Here is an 18,285-nt window from a genome sequence, read left to right as displayed (position 1 = left end):
GTTGCAAACTGGTCATGGAGGCTGCCTAACAACATGCAGCATCATTGAGGGAGTTGCAGGAATGTCTAGCAAGTACTGGATGTGCAGTACCTGTGTCAACAATTGCCTGGACTCTGCATAAGTGTGACTTATAGGTTAAGGTAATCAGATGGGACAGTTGTTCCACAGGAAACATCAGCCAGGGCTCTCTACAGGTAGCGTATGCATAACATTAAAAGTCCCCCAAAGGCACGTGTTGCAATGTTTAATGGTGTACCAAGACCAGGTTCTAAACCTACAGACAATATCAATTAAGATGCACGTGCTCCACAAGCAACACCTCACTCCACCTCAGGCCCACCATCCCCATCTGTGCCTTGCTGGTGCCAGTGTACACCTGTATGTTTGCAGTTCAGTAGCAGGGACTAGGCCAGTACACATGGTGTTCTGAAGTTGGGACACTGCAAAATAAGACTCATGTGTAGCCCATAGTTGTCAAGCATCTCCAAAAAGACTGAGGATGCGGAGGGGTGTCATTCTGAAACACAACAGTGAACTAAAGCAGACATCCAAAGCTCGCTACGAATAGCTATATCTGTACACAGCCAAGGTCATGAATTGTGGCAAACATAACCCTGACTCTGCAGCAGTAGTGAAGGCACTGTGTGACCTCCAAGGGCTGTGCACATGAGTTGACCTTGCAATCCTGCAGAGTTGGGGGACATTTGTAGGTCAGAGTGACCAAATACTGGCAAGTGCAGATGGGCCATGCTAGTATACTCCTTCCAGGAATAATGACTGCTGTAGTACACTTAAAAGATGGTGCAGCAAACCATCATGTTAAGGGTGTGCACACTTATGCATCCACATATTGTATGCATCTCAATCAGTGTCTGCACAACTAACACATCTGTTTGATACTGCCTTTGATTGCACAGGTCATATGTTACATATCAGGTTCATGTAATGTTAACAAATGCAGTATTGTGGCCCCACGGAATATCAAGGAAGAGGGTGCCATGTCAATAAGGGTGTGTACACTCCTCATAGCCACAGTAAGGTTTGAAGGTTGTCAGTGTAATTGTATTTTATTGGTCACACATGCACCGCTGATTATGAGATCTGCAAATCAGACATCAGGCATTCACTACTGACATCTGCCCACATATCATCCCAGGTATGTGTTGGACAAACACACAGGGGCTGTGAGCAGCATACCAAACATAACTGATACACATATTCACATTCAGCAATGGCATGTACATCTGTGAGGCATGGTGCACAGTATATCCCATCATGCTGAACAGGTGCACAGAAATAACGTGTACATGACTGCAGTGTGTTCCAGGCGAAGGGACATAATGTACTAACACAACTCATGCATCACAAAGATGTATAATGCTGGTAACAGGGATTGACTATAGCTGCAGTGCATGCTGTTGAGTGCCATATGTCATACATGTTGACAGATAGGTAATGAGAGGTCTGTGTGTAATATCTTTGTGCAAACTCACCTGTAAGTCTGTGTGTGTGTGTGTGTGTGTGTGTGTGTGTGTGTGTGTGTGTGTGTGTGTGTGTGTGTGTGTGTGTGTGTGTGTGTGAGTGTGTGTGTGTGTGTGTGTGTGTACCGTTAAGCAATGACGTACAGGTTTTAAAGTGCATTTCTTGTTTTCCCCTCACAGGTGGCGAAGTGGGTCAGGGTTCCTCCTGCAGGCAAACTGATGTTAGTGTCCATACAGACTCTGACAATGATGACAGGTGTGTTGAGGCACAGGCACGGCTGTTAGGGGATGAAGCTATGCCATTGTTTGACATCTCATTGTTATCCACCCCATCCCCGGACACAATCAAATTGCCTATACATACCCCATCACCAGTGGCCATAGATGAGGGACAGTTGGCGGGTGGTGGTATGGGACAGGACAGTGTGGGGTCTATGGCACATGTGTTTGGACACAGCAGCCATAGCCAGATGACTGGCAAGGTACCACACAGGCAGATGTACAAGGATGCTCATAGGAGGGTTGCTGGTCATCATGCCCCTGGCAGGAGTGCCACAGCTGGTGTCACCAGACGCATGTTTCAGGCCATCATGGAGCCACAGGCACGTATGGAATGGTATACCAGATAGGGTCTGAGGCTGCAGAGGGCTACTCATTCTGCTGTTACTGACAACATCCGTGATCTTGCAGGTGCCCACCGTTATTTTGCAAAGGTCCTGGATAGACGGTTGGGTGCGATGGTGGGAATTCTCGACAGTGGAATGTCTGTGCTTGAGCATATGGTGTGAGTAGTGTGACAGCCACATGGACATAGGCCAGCAACACCAACAGGTGGAGGTCGAAGTGGACGTGCAATAAGTCAGAGCCACTCCCGTAGTTGCAGTACCAGCCCCAGCACTGTAGAGGGGGTGCTGTCCACACCACAACATGGCAGGCCATGTGCACATAGCCCTGGCCGGTCCCAAGAGGGACCCAGATCAAGCAGACATATATCATCACCAGGGTAGAGTACCATATTGTGGCTTGTACCTGGTAGTGCCTGTGGAACCCCTGGCAGGCATAGTTCTCATATCAATGGCTGGAGACGGTGAACTTAACGCCCTGCCAGGTATGGGCTACAGCTGTCCAACAAACCCCTGTATGGGCCAGCCACATGGCAGACCTGTGTGCATGCATACACACACACACACACATCACCAACACATCTAGGGCAACCCCATACCTACACACACCACATCTGCACAGCCCAATTAATAATGAAACCCCCTTACACACACACATGACGTCAAACAAATGGCTCAGCTTAGGTCACTGGCAAACCCACAACACACTCTGTCCATATGATGATACCTGTGCCACATCCCTGTCATCCATAACATTGATGCAGGGATAGGCTAATATGGTTCTGATGCACAGGGTGGCTGTACTACGGTGTACCAATGTAATGCTGTGTAACATGTTTTCAGCACTAAAATGTAATGCTTACATGTCAGGATGTGTAGCTGTAAGCTATGATGCATTATAGCTGTTATTAACACTGAGTGATTGTGGTCTCCATAATGTATTCTGTTTGTGTTGTAGGTGTCCATGTGTCAGCAAGATGTTGGTCTGCTGTTTCCTACAAGGTGTATGGCACTATGGTGACACCTTGACTGTGCCATATCCTGGGTACAGCTGAACAAAAGTCACAGGTCTGTATAACAGTTACTGCATGTACCACATGTCTGATAGGTCTGAGGGGTGCATACAGGTAAGTGCATGGTGGCTGATGTCAGCAGCCCTTCTACAGTGGACAATAGTAGTGTACTGGGTGGTACACACCACATGTTTGTGTATAACACACACAGATGCTTTGGTGTTGATGCAATACACAGAGAATACTGTACAAATGGATGTATGTACTTTTGCAAGGAACCCAGTTTAGCCTTTGTAATTCCACCAAGACAGAATAGGCACAACATCACATTAGGAAATAATCAGTCTGCTAGTTTAATGTAATTGATGATGGTACTGGCAGGGTATATGTCCCCTTCCCCAATGTAGTGCAATCCTCAACTTGGTAAAAATAGGTGTGCTGGTGTGGGTGGCACAGCCCTACCCTTTGGAGGGTGTGGGGTGGTGTAGAACCACAGATAGTGTGATTGACAACTACTTAACTTGTTAACAAGTTAAGTAGTTGTCAATCACAGATAGTGTGATTGACAACTACTTAACTTGTTAACATAAACTGTACAGTATTACAGCCGACTACGCGGGGGGATACACTCAGCAATAACCGCAATGATGGTGACTGGATTCACAAGATCCACACCAAGCTATATATACCAACCCCAGTATTGCTGCACAGATATACAGTGGGGAAGAGGGCATTTACACATCTACTACTAGTTTTGATGGAATGAATTTCCACAAGATGATACCTGTGAAATGTTAGCATTTCCCAGTCAGTTCTCGGACAGATGACCTCCTGGGACATGTATTTTCTGCAAACTGAAGTAGATCCCTTCACATATACACACTCTTACTTGGCAACACTGGGACTAGAACCCCTACCTAGGTACTTATTGCTACTAATGTGTGTGGCCTTAATTGCACACACCACACAGCTTTTAGGATGAGGTGTGTTCCAGGTTATATGTTAAGTGAAGAACATCACCAGGCCTTGTACAGTATGGTAATGGGGATGTACTGGTTGTTTATGAACAATACATAGTGTGACATACTGTCATATACACACTGACAAACACATTACTGTCATACACCCATTTGAAAGACCTGGGTTTATCAGTGCTAACTACCTTGTCAGTGTGTCCATTCTGTTACAAATAAGTTGCACACAGCACATGCATCATTAGGCTGGATAGTGTAATCAGTCACCTGTATGGTTGATGGTGACAGTGGTCCCCATACAGTGGACATTGGGACATGTACTGGGAGTACCATGGTGTAAAGAGAGTATACCCAGCACCCACACCCCACATTGGATATTGTACTCAATGAAACCCATGATAATACTCTGACATACCCACCATTACACATTAGCCACAACTGCAATACAACCCCTTGTCTATCTCAAGAGTGCTACTACAGGGACATTCATCTATTGCAAATGCCACAGGGATAGTAGGGTGATGCTTTGTCATGGTTCTCCTATGGTCAGCAACGTCACTATCCCTTATACTGTGTATTGTATTAGGGTAATGTGGCCTCAGAATGCTGCATCCTACAAATATACACACTTGCGCACATACACACACTTGCTAGGACTCAGAGGGTAACTCATGCCTATCTACCCATTTGTACAACAGTGTTGTGCTGGTACTGCAAGCTCCAAGTAGCCCATAGGATGAAGAGTGTAACAAGGTGCATGTAATGTCCATTACAGCAGCAGCTATATCTAACTATGGCAATGGCAGGGTGCAGTGGGTGTGAAGGGCCGCAGGGTATTATCAACTACAGGTTTACAAACACACAGACAATGTTATTCTCAGTAATGCACACTGACACATTTGGCAGTACTGGGGTCCATAGGTGCAGGTGTTCATAGGTGTGTACCAGGATATTGTCCATGGAGAGATGGGAAGAGTAGGGGATGTGGGTACAGTGATATCATGCCACCTGCCATTTACCAGCAGGTCGTCTATCAACTGATGCCATGGGGGTGATCCTCAGGGTGAGAGTTAAATGCAACATCCAGTCATCTGGTTGCCTCTTGCAGAGGGCCAGTGAGGTGCTCCAACTGACATGTATGCAACATGTATTACAAAATTTGGTCAGTGTCTGTCTTGGAGACCTGTACCCAAGCATGTTCTGTTGACTATGGTAGTGTAGTTGAGGTATCCATGGCATGTGGTGCATACAGGGTGGGGATTCCTAGCTGTGGCATTTATGACACAGCTGGGCAGACATGTCAGTGCCACTCATGAATAGATTGTCTGTAAGCAACCAAGATGGATACCTGACATCTGCACATCTGTACAGAGGACAGACAGACATCAGCTAGCCAATTGGTTATGCATTAGGATGAATGTGTTGACAGATAGATGTCTGAGATTGATAGGTATCTCATTACTATATGACAGCAGCCCTCAATGACATGTCCTATAACACAGTAGTCTACAGTTAATATCCACATGTCAGATCAATATCCAGTAAGAAATATTTAATGACACACAGCTCACACACCAAGAACATGACAGTGAGGACTCAGAGTTCATCTTTGCATGCTGGGGTGTATGGTTCCAGTAGTACAATCTGCAATCTACTCTTACTTGGGAAAGCACTGTCGACAGTAGTAACGTAATGATACACTACATGCTAGTGTGACTGCATATAACCTGGGATACTACCCATGTATGTAACACATTCAAACAGAAAAGAGTGTTATACAAGCCATATATACTCAGGTTTCCCAGACAGTAGACTCACACATTTTGCTACTGTAATGACAGCACATAGACGCATGTTATGTACATGGAATTAAATACAACTATTAAAGATGTCATTACCCTGCTATTTTATCAGACAGGAATATGATCACTGGTTAGCAGGGCTGAGCCATGCTTAGCAGGTTTCAGCATTCCTGCAATACAAATGCTAAGCAGATTTGCGCACTGGTAAGCGAAGGTGAAACGGTGTAAGTACCTATACATTTAACCATACATTAGCACTGCTTACCGTCACCCAAATGCCCGTGAAAACCCACTTAAAGCTGCTCAGAACTACCTTAACCACTCTGTATCCAACAGCCCTGGTTCTGCACAGCAACAAAATAAACAGCCACAGCAGGTTTTGAACACAGAAGACTGCACACTATATTCACAGCAGTTAACCACTAAGCCATCACAGCTGTGACGTTGGTTGTTGTTTTTCCAATATATCTGTCAGTACACATAATGAATAGTATTGAACAACTGCTTTGACTTCTACAATTGTGTAGTACTTGTTAGTGATGTTAGTGTTGAACCAAATATGTTGTTATATCTAAATATACACATATCAGATAAATACAGTGTAATACATCTGGGAAGGTATATGCAACAGTCATGTGTACACATAAGGATATATATAAATATATATATATATATATATATAAACATATGTAGATATATGTATACATGTACATACACATATATTTATATACATCTGTATATTGCATTATATATGGTCATATATATATCTGTCTGTATATATACATATATATATATATATATATATATATATATATATATATATATATATATATATATATATATAATATATGTGTACACATTCTAAGGGGATCCAGTATCTGTCTGCCTGGGACGACAGACCACAATGTTCTGCCAGAGATGGCTGCACCTGTCACCCCTGGGATTCCTGATACTGGCAAAGGCTCTTGCCACCCCTATAGTGCCTTTTTAGGCAAGGTTCAAATGACAAATTCACCACCATAACAGGAACAGGCAAGCAAAAACCGAGGGTAATGCTACTCAATGCTAGAAGTCTAAATCTCAAAATGGACTCACTCGAGCCACTCCTTAAAATGGAGAACATCGATGTCTGTGCAGTGACTGAGACCTGGTTCAAGGCTCCAGAGAGCACCCCTGCATTACCAGCCTATAACTCATACCACACTTTTTGGCCATCTAACCTGGACCGGAACACCAAAGGCAGAGGTGTGTCCATATTCATTAAGAATATCCACACCTCCAGGCTAGTTACTCAGCATAATGCAGCCGAGGTTATCCAAGTGCAACTAACTCTGGGCAAAACTGCAATCCAAATTGTAGCTTGCTACAGATCCCCCACCATGCCCCAGGATTCCCACTCCTCTTTTCTTGATATACTGGAAAATATTAGGATTCAAGCAAACACCCTAATATTGGGTGATTTCAACTACCCCACCATTAACTGGGAAAACTTCTCATGTACCAACTCCTTCGCTCAGCGCTTTTTGGAATTCATAAATTCCAATGCCCTGGATCAACTTATCCACACCCCCACCAGGGGCAAAAATACCCTAGACCTAGTCATTACCAACATGAGTGACCAGTGTTCCACACCTAAAGTCATCTCCTCATTGGTCAGAGCCAACCATAAGCTAATCACCCTAGATATCAACACCCCACCACCACCCCCCATTAAGGAAACCATGGTAAAAAATTTCTCCAAAGCCAACTTCATGCTTCTTAAGACAGAAGTGTTGAACTTCATGACACCTATGCAGATGGACAATACAGTTACGACTGCTGAACCCTACACAAATGCACTCTATAAGCACTTACATGAGTGCATGGATCATGCTATCCCAAACAAAACCAAAATGCTATCCTCCAGAAAAAGGAAGCCAATCTGATGGTCCCCTGCCATAAACAAACTCTACAACAGAAGGAAGAAAATGTTGCAAAAGAGAGTAAAATCCCATGAGTGGAGGAGCTCCCTGGTCAGCCTCAGCAAGAAGCTGAGATCCCTTATAAGATCCTCCAAAGCTAGCTATGAAACAAGTTTGCCACTGATTCTAAGGACAACCACAAAGCACTCTATAGCTATGTCAAGAATCTCAATGGCAACACCCAGATCTGCTCTGAGTTACAGCACAATGGCACAAACATTATAGAACCAACTGATATTGCCAACATCCTGGCAGATAGGGTCAGTGTAACTTTACCCCCCTCTCACCCCCTAAAGGGCCCATATCTATACAGGAAGAATGCAGAGTCCCTGTAATCACAGCTTCACAGGTAAAAGCTGCACTCTCTAAAGCCAAAAACACAGCATCCATGGGACCGGACAACATCCCAGGCTGCGTTTTACACGAACTTCAGAACAAACTGGCTCCCCACCTAAGCACCATGTTCAATCATAGCCTCATGTCAGGCTTTGTGCCCACTGAATGGTGCACAGCAGCAGTTATCCCACTCCACAAAGGTGGAGCCACCACTGATCCTGGGAACTATTGCCCTATTAGCCTGACGAGCCTCGTCTGCAAGGCCATGGAACGTATCATCATGGAATTCATAAACAAAAACATTGGTAACCTCCAAACTCTGGACCCCACCCAGTTTGGGTTTGTGAAAGGCAGATCTTGCCTCCTGAACCTGGTCAACTTCTTTGAGGCAGTCACCAAAGCCGTAGATGAGGGTAAGGTGGTTCACACAGCCTATCTTGACCTCGCCAAGGCTTTCGACACCATCCCCCATTCTGGAATTATAGCTAAACTCACTAAACTAGGTATAAATCCCTATGTCACAAGATGGGTTGCTAACTGGCTCACTGACATAACTCACACTGTAAAAGTTGCAGACTCCAAATCTGACTTCAAACCAGTGACAAGTGGAGTACCACAGGGTTCAGTCCTGGGACCTCTCCTGTTTTGTATCTACTTCTCTGAAGTACAGGCTAACACAGAAGGCCTCTGGCTAATGAAGTTTGCAGATGACTGCAAACTATGAGCTATAGTCAAGTCCCCAAATGATGTGGACATCCTACAGAAGGGCCTCACTGAGACAGATGCCTGGTGTCAGAGCCAAGCCATGGCCTCAAGCTCAATGCCAAAAAGTGCATTGTTATCCCCTTTGGTAAAAACTCTGTACCCATGAACTACCACATAAGCGTCAGTCTTCTTAACACCGAATGTGTGATAAGAGACCTTGGGACCCAGGTGTACAGTAGTCTCTCCTTTGATAATCACATTGCCACTGTAGTCAGGAAATCCTTCTACATAGCACACCTCATCACAAAAGGGTTCTCATCCAGGAAAAATAGGTCATTGTTCCCATCTACTCGACACTCATTAGACCCATTATAGAGTACTATGTCCCTTTTTGAATGTACCTCACAAGACATCTGCAGCAGCTGGAAAGGCCACAGAAGTACCTCACAAAGAGAATTACTGGCCTCAAACAGATGCTGTACACTGATCATCTAAAAAAAACTCCAGCTTTACTCTGTAGCATATCGCCTACTCCGAGGTGATCTCTGCCTAACATATAAAGCTATGTCAAACCCAAAGCTGTTGGACATGCTACACCTAAAGAAATCACAATGACTCCGAGCTACACACTCTAGGGACCTAAACCTTGCCACCACAATAAACAGGACTTGCTGGAGGGATAGATTCCTGTCCCAGAGACTTCCCATACTCTGGAACAAGCTACGCATCTATGTCAAGCAAAGTTCCTCATTAACACTCTTCAAGAAAAATCTTGATGAGTGGATGGGAAATAGGAAATACACCCTGGGGATCACTTCTGTGGCTCTTCTCGACAGGGGCACAGGAAATTAACTTTCTTGGGTTGGCGTAAGCCAGGGAATTTTGTTGGCTAGGCTTACTTAGGCCCTTGGGCCGATAGCCTAGTACCTACCTATGAACCTATACTCTAGTCAGTCCAGAGGTATACACAGAACCCCTTAGTGCAAATGTGTGGACCAAGCCTGACAAAGTGGATGTTTACAGCCATGTAAATTGGGATATCACAAAAATACTGGAATAGATAAACTCACACAGTTTATGCATTCACACACTCCTGTCTGTCCTGACACATAATAACCACAGGAGCAGGGGTTACAAGCCCACATACTACCCACTAGTTAGTGATATACATCTGTACAGCATCCCACTGCTTTGTCAGAAATACACAACAGTTATGGTGGCCCGGCAACAGTACATCTGACAAATATCTGGACATAACATCACACTGGGTAAAAACACTGAGCTGCTAGGCATGTCACAAAGTACTGTGCAAACTAAAGGCAAACTGCAACAACACTGACCTACATTTCTTATGGGGGAATACACATGTACCTGAAAATATAGCAGGGTCTACAGGCATGTAACAGCATGGAGTAACAGACACCTGTGTGAAAGCACATACCCACAAACAATTTGAACACAGCTACAGTTAAATATGGTAAGCGTACTTAATATTACAGTATATGGACTGTGTGAGCAACACCATCCTCATATGTGCCACTTACTCACTAACCCTACATATACTGGGCCAGTACACAGTGCATTCCAATGTCTGACTGTGGTATGGGATATGTGTTGGTCTGGCCCTACAAACATGTATGCCGATAGGGTACCATACACTGGAATACCATGCAACATTACATAGAACAGGACCAAGAACAATAACATCTACCACAGTCTGTACACAGGCCAAGGTACATATTCACAATACACACTCTGTCGACAATCACCGCAAGTACACAGACCTCACTGCTGTACACACTACAACAGAATGTCCAGGTTTTGTACTCAAATATAAGGCCTACTATACATAACATGTCTAGCAGTCTGATATCTGACTGGCTTGTTATCAGGTATAATGTCAGTAAATGATGTACTAAGCATATGCTCCTCTTACTGCATGACATATGTACAAAGGTTGACAGAGTTGTGGCTGGAGGCACAAACACAGGGCCAATATTGACATGTTGCTGTGATAAACCCATATATTTACAGGTGTAACAGTGTTTGTTGTGACATATGTCTTCTGAGGGATATGAAGTCAGTAACTCACATGGCTGTCACCGTGTACTGACTGCAATCGTCAGAGTATGCTACTGCATTTCTAAAGATAGGAAATGTGTGAGTAACACAACACATGTAAGACTACAAACACTGGCCAGTCTGCTGATAGCCCTACAGGTGAAAGTTTCTTCAGACACATAACACTGTCATGACAGATATTAAATCATGTAGAACAGCCATATCCACACAAACCCTTTTAAACCAACATTACTTCAAATTTAGAAGAGCAATACTTACATTCTGTCCTCATGTCTGGAACATCCCCCTCCTGTTTGTTGGCCTGTTTCCACAGTGTATGTTGTAAGAGGAATATCCATCTACCCTCTGTGATGATGTTTGTCAAACATGAAGTCCTGCTCACAGTGAAGGAAAGGGCCAACACCCACATGAAGTGCTTAGTTATAGGAGTGTGTTTCCATGCAATTGGCTATAGGAATGATACCACAGCTGTTCCACATGCAATCAGCTAGTGGGGGACTGCAGTTCATGCACAGGCCATCAGCTGATCATGAGCATCACTTACAACACTCAAGCTGTTGCCTAAGCAAAGCAGGTATACTTTTCCAGATCCAGCAGAGAGGGAGTGAGAGAGACAGACAGAGACAAAGTAAGAAAGGAGGGGAGTAGGAGAGTAAGAGCCAAGCATGTTTGTGTATGATCCATGGGTGGAGAGTGGTATCTGGGCATTATGACAGTTGCCTATATTATCATACTGTCATATGATAATTGCTCATGGCTGTACACATTTATGGCTGAGGATTGTCGACAAGAATCTCTACAATGTTTAGAAAATGTTGGCCTTGTAATGTTGACAATGGGACATGTAGCTCCTCAATATAATGATGTGGCAAAACCCACACTACAATCAATCCTCTCATTACACAATCACCCCAACAGTATACTGACAGCACACACACAAACTTACACTGAGTTTCAAACCCCTATCTAACTAGGTATTACTATTACATGGTTATGCAGTTATTGCATGCACCATGGAGCTTACATATTGGAAAGCTGTCCAAACGTATCTTTGAAGGTGAGTGACATCAGCAACAGTGATAAAGGAGGGATAAGGGAAGTGTAGTATATGTGACTGTCCACAAAAGCAGGTGTCAAGAAAGACACACCCACACTCTCTCAGGGAATCACACACATTATCACAGATGGCAGGGTCAGGATTAGAACACCTACCTAACTAGTTTGTTACACTACAGTATTACACAGTTATCACATGCACTGCAGAGCTTATCAGGGTGATATATGGCCAAAGGGTTATTTCAAGGTGACAGACATCAGAACACATGCTACAGTAGGCCAATGGGAGGTGTAGTGACTGTGAATGGCTTCAAAATCATTAATCTCCACACACACACACACACACACACACACACTCACAGACACACACACACACACACACACACACACACACACACACACACACACACTTGCCAGTACTGACATGCACAGGTTCATTGCCTCACAGGTGTGTAGTAGGGGACTGTGCCAGAAGGTTGTACTAGGCTAAGCAAAGGGAATACCTTGGCATCAGGCCACATGACAATGGTCTCCAGTGTGGCTCAGGGGTGTAGTCCCTGGGTTGGCTCCCACAGGTGGGTATTGTATTCACCATCCACTCATCTGGGTTACTATTGTGGGTAGCCAATGCTGTGCAATGATTGCCATGTATGTGATCTATATTCCATAACATGGACAGTGTCTGGGTTGTGCACATGTCCCACATGCATGTTCTTTGACATGTGGAAGTGTACTTGGGGTCTCTGGGGCATGTTGTGTGGACAGATTGTAATCATCTGATGTGACCTCATGTGGTGAAGCCTGGCTATGGAACTGAGGTCGTGCCTGCACCTACATTGACAGCATGATACAGGTATTCCGTGTAGTTAGTGGCATCTGTCCATACAGGGCATGTGTATAAGGCATGGTATATCCTTTGTGGGTTACATTTGCAGACTCTACAGTTGTTGCTGGCGTCCAGTGAGGAACATAGCAAAAGACCACTGTAAGCAATTATTTGCCTATTGTAGGGATGGAACAGGGTGCCATGTTTTTTACTTGCTAGATAACACACACTCAGTCAGGAGATGTTACACATCACAGTACATTCTGATGTCAGTGGCAGTGTTGTGGTCAACAGGCATGTAGTCCACTGCAATCACACAGTGGTTACTATCTGTGGGCAATATGTAGGGAACTACCAGTATAATGGTTGTTGCCTAGCCAAGTGTGTTTGTGTATGAGACATGGGTAGAAAGTATTCTCTGAGTAATACAAGGGCTGCCTATATTGTTCACCAATCCATAATGCCACATGTAGGGCTATGGATTGTCTACACCAGCCTCTCTGCTGTTTGACATCTGTTTTCCTTGTAAGGAGGACACTGTGACATATAGTAGGTCCTCAATATAATATTTTAGCAAACCTTGCCCCACAATGCATCCTGTCATTACACAATCACAGCACCCTCCACACAGAATACTGATCACACACACACACACACACACACACACACACACACACACACACACACACACACACACACACACTTACTAGTACTGAGATTCAAACCCCTACCTAGCTATGTATGGCTACTATAGTGTACCGCATTTATTGCAAGTGCCATGGATCGTCTTGGTTGGATGTTGTCCCAAGGTACTTCTAAGGTGAGTAACATCACCAGCCCTTGTAAATACTGGCATTGGGTGATTTAGTGGGTGAGAGATCCCAAAAATAATTTTACCCTAATCACACATTTACATTTACCAGGAGTGAGGTTCAAACCTCTATCTAACAACATTTACGGACCATTATATTACACATTTACCACATGCACCACTGAACTGATGTGGTATAGGTTTTGCAATAGATACTTATAAGGTGGATGATATCTGCAGGACTGATAAAGTCAGGCTCTGAGATGTGTACTTGCTGTAAACAGGGACAATATTTTAGAGGTACACACACTTGCCACAAATGAGATTCAAATCCATAACTGTGTAGTTACTGCTACTACATTGTTCCACATTTAGGTTCATAGGTAGGTACTAAGCTATCTGCCCTAAGGTATGTATAAGCCTAGCCAGAATGTGTTGGCTTTTGCCATCCCCTTAGATTAGTTCCATGTGCCTCTGTCCAGCAGAGTCACTGAAGTGATCCCACGGGTAAACTTTCTGTTTCCCATCCACTCGTCAAGGTTTCTTTTGAAGAGTGTTAGCGAGGAGCTCTGCCTAATGTAGACTGGAATCTTATTCCAAAGCATGGGAAGTGTCTGGGACAGGAATCTATCCCTCCAACATGTCCTACTTATTGTTGTGGTGAGGTGTAGATCCCTAGAGCGTGTGGCTTGAGGGGATAAGTTTTTTTTAGGTGGAGTATGTCCATCAATTCTGGGTTGGACATGGCCTTGTATGTCAGGCAGAGATCACCTCCGAGTAGGCGGTATGCAACCGAGTACAGCTGGAGTTTCTTCACTCAAGTTGCATAGGACAGCTGTTTGAGGCCAGTGATCCTCTTGGTAAGGTACTTCTGTGGTCTTTCTAGCTGCTGCTGGTGTCTTGTAAGATACATCCCAAATGGGGCGTTGTACTTTATGATGGGTCTGATGAGTGATGAGTAGAGGGGCACAATGACCTCTTTTGATTTGGATGCGAACCCTTTTGTGATTAGGTGGGCCATGTAGAAGGCTTTTCTAACCACTTTGGCAATGTGATTATCAAAGGTGAAATTACTATCTACTTGGGTCCCCAGATCCCTTATTACATCTTCCGTATTTAGGGGACTACCACCTATGTGGTAGTTTGTGGGTACTGTGTTTTTTCCAAAGGGGATGACTATGCACTTTTTGGCATTTAACTTGAGGACATGATTTTGACACCAGGTATCCGTCTCAGTGAGACACTTTTGGAGGATGCCTGTGTCAGCTGGAGAGTGAAATATAGCCCCTAGTTTGCAGTCATCTGCAAACTTGGTCAGCCATAGTCCTCCTGCGCTTGTCTGTACCTCTGAAAAGTATATGCTGAACAGGAGGGGTCCTAGGACTGAGCCCTGGGGAATGCCACTTGTAACTGCTTTAGAGTTGGACCTAGTTCCCGCAACTCTCACCATGTGGGTTCTGTCCATGAGCCAGTTGGCAACCCATCTTGTGACGTAGGGATTTATGTTCAGGCTGGTGAGCTTGTTTATAATACTGGAATGGGGAATGGTGTCAAAGGCTTTTTCGAGGTCTAGGTAGGGTGCATGTACCACCTTTCCCTCATCTATAGCCTTGGTAACTGTCTCAAAGAAGTCCACCAGGTTTAGAAGGCGTGATCCGCCTTTAACAAAGCTGAACCGGGTAGGGTCCAGTGTTTGGAGGTCCCAATGTTTCTGTTAATGAGTTCCATGATGATGCACTCCATAGCCTTGCAGAACAAGCTAGTTAGGCTTATAGGGTGATAGTTCCCGGGATCTGTTGTGGCTCCACCTTTGTGGAGTGAACTAACCATTGCTGTGTGCCACTCTATGTAGCCTGTGGAAAGGCTGAGTTTGAACAATGTGTTTAGGTGAGGGGTTAGTTCGTCTTTGAGCTCATGTAGGACACAGCCTGGGACACCATCCGGTCCCATTGATGCTGTGTTTTTGGCTTTGGAGAGGGCTGTTTTAACCTGAGTGTCTGTGATTTCAGGGACTCTACATTCTTCTGGTATTGTTATGGGCTCTTTTGGGGGTGAGAGGTGGGTGAAGTTTGCGCTGAACCTGTCTGCCAGGATGTTGGCAATATCAGTCGGTTCAGTATATTTTGTGCCATTCTGCACTAACTCCGAGCAGATCGCTTTGCCACTTAGATTCTTGACATAGCTAAAGAATACCTTGTGGTTATCTTTGGAGTCCTTGGCAATATTTCTTTCAAAGCTAGCCTTGGATGATTTTATGAGGGATCGTAGTTTTTTGCTGATACTGATCAGGGATGTCTTCCCTTCTTGGGATTTTACTCTTTTCTGTACTAGTTTCCTCCTTCTATTGTATAGCTTGTTTATGGCAGGAGTCCACCAGACTGGTTTCCTTTTCTTGGAGGAGTGAGTCTTGGTTTTGCTTGGGCTGGCACAATCCATGCATTCTTGTAGGTGCCCACAGAATGCATTAGTAAAGGATTTTGCAGCTTGGACAGCATTATCCTTCAGCATGGGCGCTTTGAAACTTTTCACCGCGGTCTTAAGTACATGAAATTTGCTTTTGAAAAGTTTTCACGGTGGTTTCCTTGTCCGGGGTGGGGGCGGAATGTGGATATCCAAAGTGATTTGTTTATGGTCAGATCTAACGAGCGAGGGATTGACCTCCGGTGTGGAACACCAGTCACCTATGTTGGTGAGGACAAGTTCCAATATGTTGTCTCCTCTGGTGGGAGTGTTGACCAGTTGAACCAGGGTGTTTGAGTTTATAAATTCTAGGAAATGCTGGGCAAGGGAGTTAGTACTTGAGTAGTTCTCCGAGGCACACTGGTTTTGTGAAGTATGTGTTTCATGGTTTGTGTTGGGGGGTGGAGGTTGCTTGGATGTTTGCTTTTGAGGTCTCTGTTTGTTTTGCAGATTTTATTTAGAGCCTCTGAGTATGTTTTCATGTATTTATGTGTGCTTTTTTGCCGGTGCTGGTTTAATGCGTCTATGTGAGACTGGTGGTGTGATGCAAGTATTTCCCTTCTCCTCTTGACTGTCTGATCCAGTCTTGGGTTGAGAGAGCTTAGCCTCCAGTTTGGCTTTATAATTGCATCTCTCACATGTAGTAGTGTTTGGTGGTAGGAGGAGAGGGTTGTCTGTGTACATGAGGCAGTTGTAACACTGCCTCAAAATGCCCAGATTCACCAGTTGGACTGTAGAGTACACCTGAAACTGCCCTTTGGACATGCCTGGATAGGTACAGTGAACTGTTTTACTGGATGGCTGGTAAGGTTGAATAGAGAGCCTTGTCCTTCTGTGCAGTACAGGTGGGTCTAGTGCTAGGGTTTATAAGTGCTTGCTATGAGCTTTGAGCAAGTGCCGGGCTGAGAAATAAATGTCTTGAGTGCTTAAGTTGAAAGCTTGTCTAGTTCCAAGGGAAAAATTGAAGAGGAGACTTTGTGGAGCTGGGAATAGTTTTACCCTAGCTAACTGGCTCTGCCCAGCACACAAAACCAGGGAAATGCAGTATTTATAGCAGGGAAATGAAAGAGATAGAAATTAGCCCAAAATGGCCAATAAACTACTAATTTCTGGGCTGAAACTACTCCCCAAGGGACAGATATGCTGCTCAAAGCTCCCCTCTCTCACAGGTGAACAGAGAAACTTCCTTCTCTCCAAGTAAGGTATGGGCAAACACAGAGATTTGTAACACAGCCCTGAATTCAGCACTAACCTGAAAACAGGACTATACTAGCTTAGAAAGGCAGGATACAAGTACATTTTTTTTGCTTTTTTTTTCAGAAAATAAAGCAGATACAATCAAAAACACTTTAAATGCACAGAAAATGATACCTATTGTTATATATCACAGATCAGAGTTGTAGTCAATGCCTCTAGCAATAAAGTAGGAAGAAACACAAATATGGTAAAAGCAGATGAATAAAGTGCATTTATATATATATAAAACAACAGAAAATAGGCAAACTGATTTAAGCAAGTTTATTTATTTATTTATTTTATTTTACTAAGTTACCCAATTAACCAGACAAAAAGCTCAAAAATGAGCCCTGTTCCAGCAGTCTTCAATCAGACAAGTTCTAACTGCACACTCCTGCTACTAGGGTGCAGGGGAACCTTCTCCAAAAAATGATGGCCTGGATCAGTGCTCAAGTTATACAAACAAAGCTATATTCAGCAGGCCTGAATCGGGTCTATGCTACAGCAACAAGGCACATCAATTTCAGAAAGAAACAATAAGCAGGCACAATAAGCCTGTGACCAGAAATCCCCAGCTCAGAAGGGCAGAATCCAGCCTCTCCTCCCACAAGAGTGCAGACCACAAACCCTCTTATGTAGAATAACTGGCCTGAAGCCCAAGTGCTTAAGCCAGAACTAATACACTTTTAGAATAGCAGACACTGGGCCTTCAATGCACCATGGAGCTTATAGGGACAGCCTTTTTCCAAAGGTATATTTCAAGCAGTTAACATCAGCAGGCTTGCTAAAGTAGGGCAATGGGAGGTGTGACTGTGAATGGCCTCAAAAGCATTACTCTCAGCACACACACATACACAGAGTTTCACAGTTGCCATGTCTGGGATTAGAACTCCTACCTAACTAGCATGTTACACAATAG

The sequence above is a fragment of the Protopterus annectens genome, chromosome 3.part1, assembly GCF_019279795.1.
Source record: "Protopterus annectens isolate FY-2018-M chromosome 3.part1, PAN1.0, whole genome shotgun sequence".
NCBI lineage: Eukaryota > Metazoa > Chordata > Ceratodontiformes > Protopteridae > Protopterus > Protopterus annectens.
Note: the sequence above shows the minus strand (reverse complement) of the source record.